The following is a 14,559-nucleotide window of genomic DNA, read 5'->3' as shown; positions in this document are numbered from 1 at the left end:
GTCTGGAAAAAGAAAGGTTCAACCTGCAGAGGCGACAAGCCTTCTTTACTGTGAGAACGGTGAATTTATGGAATAGCCTACCGCAGGAGCTGGTCACAGCAGGGACAGTAGATGGCTTTAAAAAAGGCTTAGATAATTTCCTAGAACAAAAAAATATTAGCTCCTATGTGTAGACATTTTTTACTTCCCCTTTCCCATCCCACTTCCCCTTTCCCATTCCTTGGTTGAACTTGATGGACATGTGTCTTTTTTCAACCGTACAAATTATGTAACTATGTAACTATGTAACTATGTAACTTTTGACAGGGTTGCCTTCTTGTTTCTCCATGTTCTTCGATGTCTTCAACAAAAAGGATAGACAAAATAGACGAGGAGACAGCACTTCCAAAATATGTCAGCTTTTTAATCACCCGTGCGACGTTTCAGTCCAGCAGGACTTTTCTCAAGCATAGTGAACACAGCAGTACAGGAGTATTTAAGGACTCACAGAGTCAACAGTAATAAAAAATGTGATTAATACAAAAACAGTTTAAAAGGATCTGTGTATAATAAAGCAGTGTAATTTTAAATCACAATCAGACCACCTAGGTGCTTATGCATAGAACTATATAAGTTTTAAGGGACTGGTACATCAATAAGCAGTCCGAATAAACAAAAAATAATAATGAATAACAAACTCACCAAGTGTGTGTATAATCAAAAACGATTACAGGATATTGTATCAAGATGCCAGATGGAACTACTTCTAATGGATAACGGCGTCCTGGAAGTCCAGATATCCACGTGTATAGGTTGAATAACATGCTATACTTCCTGTATTCAAAATGTGCATACTCTCGCGAGACTATGCTAATTAGTTCCTGCACATGTGCAGTGCATCTAGTGACTGCACGGCGGCCATTTTGGAAAGTGGCAATGACGAACATTAGAGGAAAATAGGGAAAAATTGTCAGTATCATTTAAAAAGGGGGGGGGGGGAGAGAATACTCTATAGGACAACTAGGAGTTAGGGACAATGATATACTGATCAGTATTAAATTGTAAAAAACAGCACACACATGCTAATGTATAAACATTCTGACAGGGTGTGTGTGTAAACCAATATCATTGAGTATATGTCCCACATAATCTCACAAAAAGTGTCTACTCCCACCAAAATGACAATATATATTTATATCCCTTGGCCTCATACGTATGGAAAAAATTATTATATCTAGCCACACATGTTTCACAAATATGGTCGCCACAGGAAGAAATGTATTCGCAGGATTCCGAAAACCAGAGAAAGCAGTCCATTCAACAAATCGAATCTGTAATAATAATAAAAAAATATGTATATGTATATATAGTAATAAGACATCATTAAGAATGTGTTCAATTCACATAAAAAGAGATGATGCATAAAAAAATCAAGCAAGGTACATAAGGGAAAAATACGTTACAATATATGACATACTTAAGTGACTACACCGACTTTAAAATCAATGTTCAAACCATGTGGGGCAAGGCAATTTAACTTGAAAATCCATTCAAGTTCTCTCCGTTTGAGTCTGGAGACCCTGTCCCCACCCCTACGGTGTAGGGGAATATGGTCAATGATCCAAAATTTAAGGTCGCTGACCACATGCCCCGCTGATACAAAATGTGCGGACACTGGGAGATCCAATTTTTTAGTTCTAATAGTCGATCTATGTTTATTAAGACGAGCCCGACATTCCTGGGTAGTCTCCCCCACATATAGCAACTTGCATGGACACTGTAAAACATAAATGACATGAGATGATGCACATGTCAGAAAATGTTTAATGGGGTAAGTCTTGCCATTAGTCGGATGAACCAACGTGTTCCCTTTAATCATATTATTGCAATTGACGCAATTAAGACACGGGAAACATCCCAATTTTTTGGGAGCCAGAGTCAACTGGCGGTTCATTTGAAAGGATCCGACATCAGCATGAACAAGACGATCCCTTAGATTTTTTTGTCGTCTAAATGCCATCCTAGGAGGACAACCAAATTCAGGACCAGATTTAGTAAGATTTGTAAAAATATGCCACTCCTGGCGAATAATACTAGAAACTCTATTACTAATATCTGAATATGTAGAGACAAAAGTTAATCTATCAGATGATTCTCGTCTATGTGGTATAAGCAATTCTTCCCTAGTGATGGTTTGAACTCTGTCCCTCTGTTTTTGTAAGAGGGACAAAGGATATTTACGTCTGGCAAATTTGTCACTCATTTCATCTAAACGTAGTGTAAGTTGTTGGGGTTCAGTCACTATACGTTTAACCCTTAACATCTGACTAAAAGGTAAGGACTGTACCATTCGGCGGGGATGTTGACTATCGTATCGCAATAAACTGTTGCGATCAGTCACTTTGTTGTAAAGATCAGTAATTAACTTGTCACCCTCCCTATAAACTAGGGTATCCAAAAAATGTAGGTGTGTAGTTGATGATTCCATCGTAAATTTTATGTCATCATCGATGGAATTAAGGAACCCAAAAAAGTCTTCCAATTGTGACGTATTACCGGCCCAAATCACGAACACATCGTCTATGTACCTCCACCACCTCAGAACATGGCTGAAGTGGTGGGATACATAGACGTGGCGCTCCTCGAGGGCCGCCATGAACATGTTGGCATATGTGGGAGCCACATTCGAGCCCATGGCGGTCCCCCTCCTCTGAACATAGAAGGAGTCAGCAAACAGAAAATAATTTTCCGTGAGAATCACCTCCAAGAGGTCCATCAAAAATTGTATGCCTTCAGCCGAGTGTTCTGACCTCCCCAGGGCGTCCTTCACTACACTAAGACCCCGGCTATGGTTAATGGATGTATATAAATTACAGACGTCAAAAGACACCAAAATGATCTCACTACTCAGGGAAATGTGTGTTAATTTCACTATAAAATCAGATGTATCCTGTATATATGATGACGCTGAAATGGCATACACTCTAAGTATCTTATCCAAGAATATTGCTATAGGGTTAAAGATAGAATCTCTCCCCGAAACTATAGGACGTCCTGGGGGTTTATTTAGGCACTTATGGATCTTGGGAAGACAGTAGATGACAGGAGTAACTGGATGTGTAACGACAAGGAATTCTGACAACTCTTTATCAATAATCCCTACTGACAAAGCCTGTGAGAGAATATGTGTGATCCTATTTTGGATCCTGAACTTGGGGTCACCCGAGACCTTTGTGTATACATTAATGTCATGAACTTGGCCTCTGATTTCATCCAAGTATAGCGACGTATCCATGACGACCAAGGCCCCGCCTTTGTCGGCCGGTTTGATCGTCAGGGACACGTCACCAGACAGGTCCTTCAAAGCACTCAATTCGGCACTGGTTAAATTAGGGTGAAACAATGACGATTCACCCAACTCATCACGAAGTTTGTTTACTTTTTGTTTGACTATACTTGTAAATGCATCTATAATTGGTTCACAGACATATGGTTGCCAAACTGATTTTTTAAAAAGCCCTACTTTATTCAACGCAAATTCACATTGTGCCCCACTACCCTGAGGCATACTATGGGTGCCAAAAAAATGTTTCAATTTTATCCTGCGGAAAAAGGCATATAAATCTAGTTCTAACTGGAACCAGTCTATTTTAGACGCGGGGCAAAAAGACAGTCCCTTGTTCAATAACTTTAACTCAGTGTCGGATAGAGGACGTGAGGAGATATTTACCGCAAGTGATTCTAATTGGCTTTCTTCTCCTTGCCACGTGCCGACTGCCATTGACGTCTGGTTCTCTCCGGTCTTGGTTTTGTACCTCCTCCTATGTTTGCGCCCTCCTCTTCTTGTGCGTCCATGGTTCCCCCTAAAAAAGAATCTGGAACTTCCATGGGGTCACCAAATGTAGACTGTAGGCGTCTCCTGTTCTGAGGGGCTCCCTTGCCATATATTGCCCCTGTCGTATTTCTGGGCTCCTTCTGCCAGTTATAAATCCTCCCATCAGCATAATCTTCAACATCACGTATCCATTTCAATCTTTTAGTGTTCTCCAGATGCGATCTAAATTTGCCAAAGGATTCCCTAGCACCATCCTTGTATTTCTGCAACTCATCTGTTGATAACAAGGATGCCAATGATGTATCGAGGTCAAGAATCCGGGCATTGACACTCCGTAATTCTATTTGCAAAAATTCTATGTTAAGTAGGATGATATCACGGGAATATCTATTAGATATCTGACGGAAGCGCTGGCAGAAGTCCGCATTATTAGGAAAAAGGTTGGGTGTCAAGCTTGATCTCATTCCCCGGGGTATACGATCCGCTTTAAAGTATTCCCCCAAAGTCACCAAATGCAGATAGGTGGTAATCGCTCGCTTAGACTCCATCTCCCATTTTCTTTTAACATGGTCAACAGATGGGGCACAAAGGAAAGACACATCACCTGAAATACCCTGCATGATCCTGTCAACATCATCATCCGTATATGCAAATACTGTGGGTGACGATTCCATATTCAAAAGCTTGAAAGATAGCTCAAATGGCCAAATAAGTCCGTGCAAAGTGGATGGGATCAGATATATCCAAAGCAGAAAATTACCACAGCACTGGACCACAAGTGGGTGCACGCCTCAATAGGACCGGATCCGTGGTCCCCAATATCAGATAGACAAAATAGACGAGGAGACAGCACTTCCAAAATATGTCAGCTTTTTAATCACCCGTGCGACGTTTCAGTCCAGCAGGACTTTTCTCAAGCATAGTGAACACAGCAGTACAGGAGTATTTAAGGACTCACAGAGTCAACAGTAATAAAAAATGTGATTAATACAAAAACAGTTTAAAAGGATCTGTGTATAATAAAGCAGTGTAATTTTAAATCACAATCAGACCACCTAGGTGCTTATGCATAGAACTATATAAGTTTTAAGGGACTGGTACATCAATAAGCAGTCCGAATAAACAAAAAATAATAATGAATAACAAACTCACCAAGTGTGTGTATAATCAAAAACGATTACAGGATATTGTATCAAGATGCCAGATGGAACTACTTCTAATGGATAACGGCGTCCTGGAAGTCCAGATATCTCCCCCCCCCCCCCTTTTTAAATGATACTGACAATTTTTCCCTATTTTCCTCTAATGTTCGTCATTGCCACTTTCCAAAATGGCCGCCGTGCAGTCACTAGATGCACTGCACATGTGCAGGAACTAATTAGCATAGTCTCGCGAGAGTATGCACATTTTGAATACAGGAAGTATAGCATGTTATTCAACCTATACACGTGGATATCTGGACTTCCAGGACGCCGTTATCCATTAGAAGTAGTTCCATCTGGCATCTTGATACAATATCCTGTAATCGTTTTTGATTATACACACACTTGGTGAGTTTGTTATTCATTATTATTTTTTGTTTATTCGGACTGCTTATTGATGTACCAGTCCCTTAAAACTTATATAGTTCTATGCATAAGCACCTAGGTGGTCTGATTGTGATTTAAAATTACACTGCTTTATTATACACAGATCCTTTTAAACTGTTTTTGTATTAATCACATTTTTTATTACTGTTGACTCTGTGAGTCCTTAAATACTCCTGTACTGCTGTGTTCACTATGCTTGAGAAAAGTCCTGCTGGACTGAAACGTCGCACGGGTGATTAAAAAGCTGACATATTTTGGAAGTGCTGTCTCCTCGTCTATTTTGTCTATCTGATATTGGGGACCACGGATCCGGTCCTATTGAGGCGTGCACCCACTTGTGGTCCAGTGCTGTGGTAATTTTCTGCTTTGGATATATCTGATCCCATCCACTTTGCACGGACTTATTTGGCCATTTGAGCTATCTTTCAAGCTTTTGAATATGGAATCGTCACCCACAGTATTTGCATATACGGATGATGATGTTGACAGGATCATGCAGGGTATTTCAGGTGATGTGTCTTTCCTTTGTGCCCCATCTGTTGACCATGTTAAAAGAAAATGGGAGATGGAGTCTAAGCGAGCGATTACCACCTATCTGCATTTGGTGACTTTGGGGGAATACTTTAAAGCGGATCGTATACCCCGGGGAATGAGATCAAGCTTGACACCCAACCTTTTTCCTAATAATGCGGACTTCTGCCAGCGCTTCCGTCAGATATCTAATAGATATTCCCGTGATATCATCCTACTTAACATAGAATTTTTGCAAATAGAATTACGGAGTGTCAATGCCCGGATTCTTGACCTCGATACATCATTGGCATCCTTGTTATCAACAGATGAGTTGCAGAAATACAAGGATGGTGCTAGGGAATCCTTTGGCAAATTTAGATCGCATCTGGAGAACACTAAAAGATTGAAATGGATACGTGATGTTGAAGATTATGCTGATGGGAGGATTTATAACTGGCAGAAGGAGCCCAGAAATACGACAGGGGCAATATATGGCAAGGGAGCCCCTCAGAACAGGAGACGCCTACAGTCTACATTTGGTGACCCCATGGAAGTTCCAGATTCTTTTTTAGGGGGAACCATGGACGCACAAGAAGAGGAGGGCGCAAACATAGGAGGAGGTACAAAACCAAGACCGGAGAGAACCAGACGTCAATGGCAGTCGGCACGTGGCAAGGAGAAGAAAGCCAATTAGAATCACTTGCGGTAAATATCTCCTCACGTCCTCTATCCGACACTGAGTTAAAGTTGTTGAACAAGGGACTGTCTTTTTGCCCCGCGTCTAAAATAGACTGGTTCCAGTTAGAACTAGATTTATATGCCTTTTTCCGCAGGATAAAATTGAAACATTTTTTTGGCACCCATAGTATGCCTCAGGGTAGTGGGGCACAATGTGAATTTGCGTTGAATAAAGTAGGGCTTTTTAAAAAATCAGTTTGGCAACCATATGTCTGTGAACCAATTATAGATGCATTTACAAGTATAGTCAAACAAAAAGTAAACAAACTTCGTGATGAGTTGGGTGAATCGTCATTGTTTCACCCTAATTTAACCAGTGCCGAATTGAGTGCTTTGAAGGACCTGTCTGGTGACGTGTCCCTGACGATCAAACCGGCCGACAAAGGCGGGGCCTTGGTCGTCATGGATACGTCGCTATACTTGGATGAAATCAGAGGCCAAGTTCATGACATTAATGTATACACAAAGGTCTCGGGTGACCCCAAGTTCAGGATCCAAAATAGGATCACACATATTCCCTCACAGGCTTTGTCAGTAGGGATTATTGATAAAGAGTTGTCAGAATTCCTTGTCGTTACACATCCAGTTACTCCTGTCATCTACTGTCTTCCCAAGATCCATAAGTGCCTAAATAAACCCCCAGGACGTCCTATAGTTTCGGGGAGAGATTCTATCTTTAACCCTATAGCAATATTCTTGGATAAGATACTTAGAGTGTATGCCATTTCAGCGTCATCATATATACAGGATACATCTGATTTTATAGTGAAATTAACACACATTTCCCTGAGTAGTGAGATCATTTTGGTGTCTTTTGACGTCTGTAATTTATATACATCCATTAACCATAGCCGGGGTCTTAGTGTAGTGAAGGACGCCCTGGGGAGGTCAGAACACTCGGCTGAAGGCATACAATTTTTGATGGACCTCTTGGAGGTGATTCTCACGGAAAATTATTTTCTGTTTGCTGACTCCTTCTATGTTCAGAGGAGGGGGACCGCCATGGGCTCGAATGTGGCTCCCACATATGCCAACATGTTCATGGCGGCCCTCGAGGAGCGCCACGTCTATGTATCCCACCACTTCAGCCATGTTCTGAGGTGGTGGAGGTACATAGACGATGTGTTCGTGATTTGGGCCGGTAATACGTCACAATTGGAAGACTTTTTTGGGTTCCTTAATTCCATCGATGATGACATAAAATTTACGATGGAATCATCAACTACACACCTACATTTTTTGGATACCCTAGTTTATAGGGAGGGTGACAAGTTAATTACTGATCTTTACAACAAAGTGACTGATCGCAACAGTTTATTGCGATACGATAGTCAACATCCCCGCCGAATGGTACAGTCCTTACCTTTTAGTCAGATGTTAAGGGTTAAACGTATAGTGACTGAACCCCAACAACTTACACTACGTTTAGATGAAATGAGTGACAAATTTGCCAGACGTAAATATCCTTTGTCCCTCTTACAAAAACAGAGGGACAGAGTTCAAACCATCACTAGGGAAGAATTGCTTATACCACATAGACGAGAATCATCTGATAGATTAACTTTTGTCTCTACATATTCAGATATTAGTAATAGAGTTTCTAGTATTATTCGCCAGGAGTGGCATATTTTTACAAATCTTACTAAATCTGGTCCTGAATTTGGTTGTCCTCCTAGGATGGCATTTAGACGACAAAAAAATCTAAGGGATCGTCTTGTTCATGCTGATGTCGGATCCTTTCAAATGAACCGCCAGTTGACTCTGGCTCCCAAAAAATTGGGATGTTTCCCGTGTCTTAATTGCGTCAATTGCAATAATATGATTAAAGGGAACACGTTGGTTCATCCGACTAATGGCAAGACTTACCCCATTAAACATTTTCTGACATGTGCATCATCTCATGTCATTTATGTTTTACAGTGTCCATGCAAGTTGCTATATGTGGGGGAGACTACCCAGGAATGTCGGGCTCGTCTTAATAAACATAGATCGACTATTAGAACTAAAAAATTGGATCTCCCAGTGTCCGCACATTTTGTATCAGCGGGGCATGTGGTCAGCGACCTTAAATTTTGGATCATTGACCATATTCCCCTACACCGTAGGGGTGGGGACAGGGTCTCCAGACTCAAACGGAGAGAACTTGAATGGATTTTCAAGTTAAATTGCCTTGCCCCACATGGTTTGAACATTGATTTTAAAGTCGGTGTAGTCACTTAAGTATGTCATATATTGTAACGTATTTTTCCCTTATGTACCTTGCTTGATTTTTTTATGCATCATCTCTTTTTATGTGAATTGAACACATTCTTAATGATGTCTTATTACTATATATACATATACATATTTTTTTATTATTATTACAGATTCGATTTGTTGAATGGACTGCTTTCTCTGGTTTTCGGAATCCTGCGAATACATTTCTTCCTGTGGCGACCATATTTGTGAAACATGTGTGGCTAGATATAATAATTTTTTCCATACGTATGAGGCCAAGGGATATAAATATATATTGTCATTTTGGTGGGAGTAGACACTTTTTGTGAGATTATGTGGGACATATACTCAATGATATTGGTTTACACACACACCCTGTCAGAATGTTTATACATTAGCATGTGTGTGCTGTTTTTTACAATTTAATACTGATCAGTATATCATTGTCCCTAACTCCTAGTTGTCCTATAGAGTATTCTCTCCCCCCCCCCCCCTTTTTAAATGATACTGACAATTTTTCCCTATTTTCCTCTAATGTTCGTCATTGCCACTTTCCAAAATGGCCGCCGTGCAGTCACTAGATGCACTGCACATGTGCAGGAACTAATTAGCATAGTCTCGCGAGAGTATGCACATTTTGAATACAGGAAGTATAGCATGTTATTCAACCTATACACGTGGATATCTGGACTTCCAGGACGCCGTTATCCATTAGAAGTAGTTCCATCTGGCATCTTGATACAATATCCTGTAATCGTTTTTGATTATACACACACTTGGTGAGTTTGTTATTCATTATTATTTTTTGTTTATTCGGACTGCTTATTGATGTACCAGTCCCTTAAAACTTATATAGTTCTATGCATAAGCACCTAGGTGGTCTGATTGTGATTTAAAATTACACTGCTTTATTATACACAGATCCTTTTAAACTGTTTTTGTATTAATCACATTTTTTATTACTGTTGACTCTGTGAGTCCTTAAATACTCCTGTACTGCTGTGTTCACTATGCTTGAGAAAAGTCCTGCTGGACTGAAACGTCGCACGGGTGATTAAAAAGCTGACATATTTTGGAAGTGCTGTCTCCTCGTCTATTTTGTCTATCTGATATTGGGGACCACGGATCCGGTCCTATTGAGGCGTGCACCCACTTGTGGTCCAGTGCTGTGGTAATTTTCTGCTTTCAACAAAAAGGAGGCTGAGACCTTGACATCACACCGGGCATATGATTGTCCGATTGACCTGGTTCCTGAATCGTCTCCTCCTCGTGGTAGAGTGTACCCTCTCTCCTTGCCAGAGACCCAGTCCCTGTCGGCCTACATTAAGGAGAACCTGGAGAGGGGTTTCATTCGTAAATCCTGACCCCAGGCCGGAGCGGGGTTCTTCTTTGTTAAGAAAAAAGATGGATCGCTACGACCTTGCATTGACTACCGAGGCCTAAACCAGATCACGGTGAAGAACAGGTACCCTCTGCCTTTGATTTCTGAATTGTTTGATCGCATACGGGGGGCAATTTTTTTTATAAACTGGACCTGCGGGGGGTCTACAATCTGATCCAAATTCGTCAAGGTGACGAATGGAAGACTGCCTTTAATACTCGTGATGGGCACTACGAATACTTAGTTATACCCTTCGGCCTGTGTAATGCCCCCGCTGTATTTCAAGAATTTGTCAATTACATTTTTCGTGATCTCCTTTATGTTTGTGCTGTTTCCTTCCGCAGAGCGCAACTACTCGATTGGGGATCGGGAGTTACTGACCATAAAGCTGGCTCTGCAGGAGTGGAGACATCTACTGGAGGGAGCGGTTCATCCTATCCTGATCTTCACGGACCACAAGAATTTGACCTACCTACAGACGGCCCAGCGGTTGAATCCTCGTCAAGCCCGGTGGTCGTTGTTCTTTGCTCGATTCCGGTTCGAACTCCACTACTGACCTGCTGACAAGAATGTGAGGGCCGACGCCTTGTCTAGATCTTTTGAAACTGAGGACGCCATGGAATCTCCACAGAATAGTATTGACCCATCATGCATCTTCTCTGTGAATCCCCTGCAAGTTAGAGACATTCTTCCGGGAAGGACTTTTGTGCGTATGGCTGACCGAGGAAGAATTCTTCGCTGGGGTCACAGTTCTAAGCTGGCAGGTCACACGGGTGCTCGTAAGACCCAAGATCTAATCACCCATCAGTTCTGGTGACCCACGCTACCCAAAGACGTTATGGACTTTGTCTCCTCATGCACGGTATGCGCAGCAAATAAAGTTGCTCACTCCAGACCCCCTGGCCTGCTCCAACCACTGCTTGTGTCCGTTGCCCCCTGGAAATATGTCGCTATTGACTTTGTTTAAGATCTTCCTTCTTCTGCGAGTTGCAGTGTGATCTGGGTGGTGGTGGATCGATTTTCCAAGATGGCTCATCTCTTTCCCTTGACCGGCCTACTGTCTGCTACGTGATTGGCTGACCTCTTCATACAACACATCTTCCGTCTGCACGGCTTTCCCCTGCATATTGTCTCGTACCGAGGGGTCCAGTTCACCTCGAAGTTTTGGAGAGCACTCTGAGGCCTCCTCGGTGTAAAATTGGACTTCTTTTCGGCCTATCATCCCCAGTCCAATAGGCAAGTCGAGAGAGTTAACCAGATTATGGAGAACTATCTACGTGACTTTTTTTCCCGGCGCCATGATGATTGGGTGCAGTTGCTCCCGTGGGCAGAGTTCTCTTATAACATCCACACCAGTGAGTCGACCACTTCCAGTCCATTCTTCATCATCTACAGTCAGCATTCTCGTATACCTCTTCCTGTTTCTTCTATGTCCCAGGTTCCTGCAGCCGACTCGACCTTCAGGGACTTTCTACAGATTTGGCAACAGACCTGATCTTCTATCCTGTTGGCGGTGGACCGCATGAAGAGAAAGGCAGATACAAGAAGACGGGCGCCTCAGCAGTTCCTTCCAGGGACTAAAGTCTGGTTGTCTTCTAGGAATATCTGGCTGAAGGTGCCGTCATGCAAATTTGCCCCTAGGTTTCTCGGACCTTTCGAAATCCTGCTACAGATCAACCCGGTATCCTACAAGCTGCGGCTCCCCTCTACCCTCAGGATTCCTAACTCCTTCCACGTCTCCCTGCTGAAACCCGTGGTCCTGAACTGCTACTCCAGGACTCCTAGTTCCGCAGTGGTCCCTGGCGGCTCATCGGGGACTTTCGAAGTAATGGAGATTCTGGCCACCAAGAAGGTGAGAGGAAGGACATTTTATTTATTGGATTGGAGGGGGTTCGGCCCAGAAGAGAGGTCTTGGGAGCCAGAGGAGAACATCGATGCTCTTGTCTTCATGAGGAAGTTTCTCTCCAGCTCTGGTCCCAAGAAGAGGGGGCGTAAGAGGGGGGATACTGTAACGTCTATGGCCACGGTCCGTCATTCTGACTTAAACCTCGACGGCCGTGACCATGGACATCTTACCTGCATGCAGCGTCTTCCTCCTGTGAGGCATCGGCACTCACTTCCGGACATCGAGACTATCACCAGCGGGCGCGCGCACTCGTGCATGCATGGTCTTAAAGGGCCGGTGCGCGCATTTTGCAGGAAGTCTGCAATCTAGCCCAGGATGCCCTTGGTTATAAAAAGGGCTCTGCCCTCTTGATCTTTGCCAGAGCGTTGTTTGTTACCCATAGTTTGTCGTGCTAATGGTCTCCCAGTGTCTTCCAGTTTCCCAGTGTACCTTGTTCCTGTATACCGTATCCTGTTTCCATGTTACCCAGTTCTAGTGTCATGCTGTGCTGTTGCCGTGCCGTGCTACAGTCTACGCTGGATTTGCTACGCCTCACCTGACGTCTTCCCGCCACCTGGTCCAGGACGTGCCTGTCTCGCTACTGTCTACGTTGCCTCAGGTATCCTTGCTGAACTATTGAACTCTGTACTTACCTGTTTTGCCAGTTGCCATCCCGCTACGCGGTACGGCCCAGTGGGTCCACACCCCGCTTCGTGACACCTAAGCTTAGAAAATTGCTCCAGGTCACACAGGAGCTGCTGTCAGCGAAGCCGTCAGTATAGCTCACTGAAAGATACAGCTCAGAACGGTTTTCTGGAACTTCTATGTGCTGTGTTACATAGAAGCTGCAGAATTGAAACAGTGCATTTTTTTTTTTTTAAACAAATGTCAATTACAAAAGTAGTTTTTATCACTAAATAAATACATTCCATTAAAAAAAAAAAAAATCCCAAAGGTTCCTAATATTCCTTAATATTTCCATTAAGTTATGGGCTGTGCATGAGAAATTTTGAATAGGAATTTCTACAACAAGTTTATAAAGCTTCTAGATCAGGGGTACACAACCTGCAATACGGGGGTTGCATATGACGCACAATGCTGTTCTGTCCAATAATTAAGACAGATATTCTTGTCTGTGTCCTGATAGTTTAGAAAGACATGGTTGTCAAAAGACAGCCTACTAATGCAAAGAAAGGAGATGGTTCATAAATATCAGTGCAGCTCTTGAAAGATACGTATGAGCTGTTTGGCTGGCCCTGTTATGGGGAAACGTTGTCTGGCACTGTGAAGGTATGTTTACACGCTTAGCAAAAAACGTCTGAAAATACAGAGCTGTTTTCAAGGGAAAACAGCTCCTGATTTTCAGAAGTTTTTTTGATCAAACTCGCGTTTTTTGCTGCGTTGTATACGGACGTTTTTTGGAGCTGTTTTCTATTGAGTCAATGAAAAATGGCTCCAAAAAATGCACAAGAAGTGACATGCACTTCTTTTTACGGGGCGTCTTTTTACGTGCCGTTTTTTGAAAATGAGGCTTAAAAAAAAGCCCCGCTGGAACAGAACGGCGTATTTTCCATTGAAATCAATGGGCAGATGTTTGTAGACGTTCTGCTTCCGATCTTTCAGCCATTTTTCGGGACGTTTACGGCTCCAAAAATTGCTGAAAATTGCCCGCGTGAGCATACCCTCAGGGCGCATTACGACGTGGCGTAATTGCTGTGTAATTCCGCTGCACACAGTCCGCAGTGATTACTCGCAGCAGACTTTTTTTTCTATTACTTTCTATGGCTTTTTAGGTAGCTTAGTGCAAACATTGTGGAGAATAGGCTGTGATGCAGAATTTTCATTCCGCAGCATGCATGGAGAAGTAGAGAATTTTCACTGCGGCAAGTCCGCTGTGATATCCACACCGTCTAATTTACCTGTCAAATATGCACATTTTGCTCCAGATATAGTTGCATAATTACGGCGAATTTGCAGCAAAATCTGCAGCAGAAAATTTCGGCCACGTCTGAACATTGCCTTATGGGGTCACTGTGTATCTAGCACTGTTATGGGAAACCCAGTGTTGCTCCCACTAAAAAGGGACACTGTTTGACTAGCAATTTGAAACTGTTAGGCTGGATTCACACGACCATGTTACGTCCGTAGTTACGTCCGTAGGCAGGGACTCCTAGCATCGTACATAACTATAATGCTATGAGCCCGGCTCCCTGCACTGTGTTCGGTCCGGGATTAGCGGCCGAAATACGTTCCGTCCATTAGGGATGTAACATGGTCGTGTGAATTACTGTGTTATGCCTAGTGCAGGCCTGAAGTAAATATGTGATGACTGGTGGTTCCATTACTGGTGGAACCTGCTTATATTGGGAGAATATGGGTCCCTTGATCCCCTGTTTGGCACTACGAAGAGGAGGAGATGAGA

At 42.8% G+C, this 14,559-nt stretch overlaps 2 long non-coding RNA genes across 2 annotated transcripts; one reads left to right on the top strand and one right to left on the bottom strand.

The window, feature by feature from the left end:
• Positions 1 to 382: 382 nt before the first annotated feature.
• Positions 383 to 5,057, bottom strand: LOC142761150 (uncharacterized). The gene is made up of 2 exons (XR_012883522.1): positions 4,967 to 5,057; positions 383 to 1,310 (listed from the first exon to the last, which is right to left on the bottom strand). It is a non-coding gene; the product is annotated as an uncharacterized LOC142761150 (long non-coding RNA).
• A 37-nt stretch (positions 5,058 to 5,094) lies between these two features.
• On the top strand, positions 5,095 to 9,377 carry LOC142761148 (uncharacterized). Its single transcript, XR_012883521.1, has 3 exons — positions 5,095 to 5,364; positions 6,243 to 6,621; positions 9,021 to 9,377. It is a non-coding gene; the product is annotated as an uncharacterized LOC142761148 (long non-coding RNA).
• Positions 9,378 to 14,559: the final 5,182 nt, after the last annotated feature.

The sequence above is a fragment of the Rhinoderma darwinii genome, chromosome 4 (assembly GCF_050947455.1).
Source record: "Rhinoderma darwinii isolate aRhiDar2 chromosome 4, aRhiDar2.hap1, whole genome shotgun sequence".
NCBI classification, from domain to species: Eukaryota; Metazoa; Chordata; class Amphibia; order Anura; family Rhinodermatidae; genus Rhinoderma; species Rhinoderma darwinii.
This window is presented reverse-complemented; position numbering and strand designations above follow the sequence as displayed.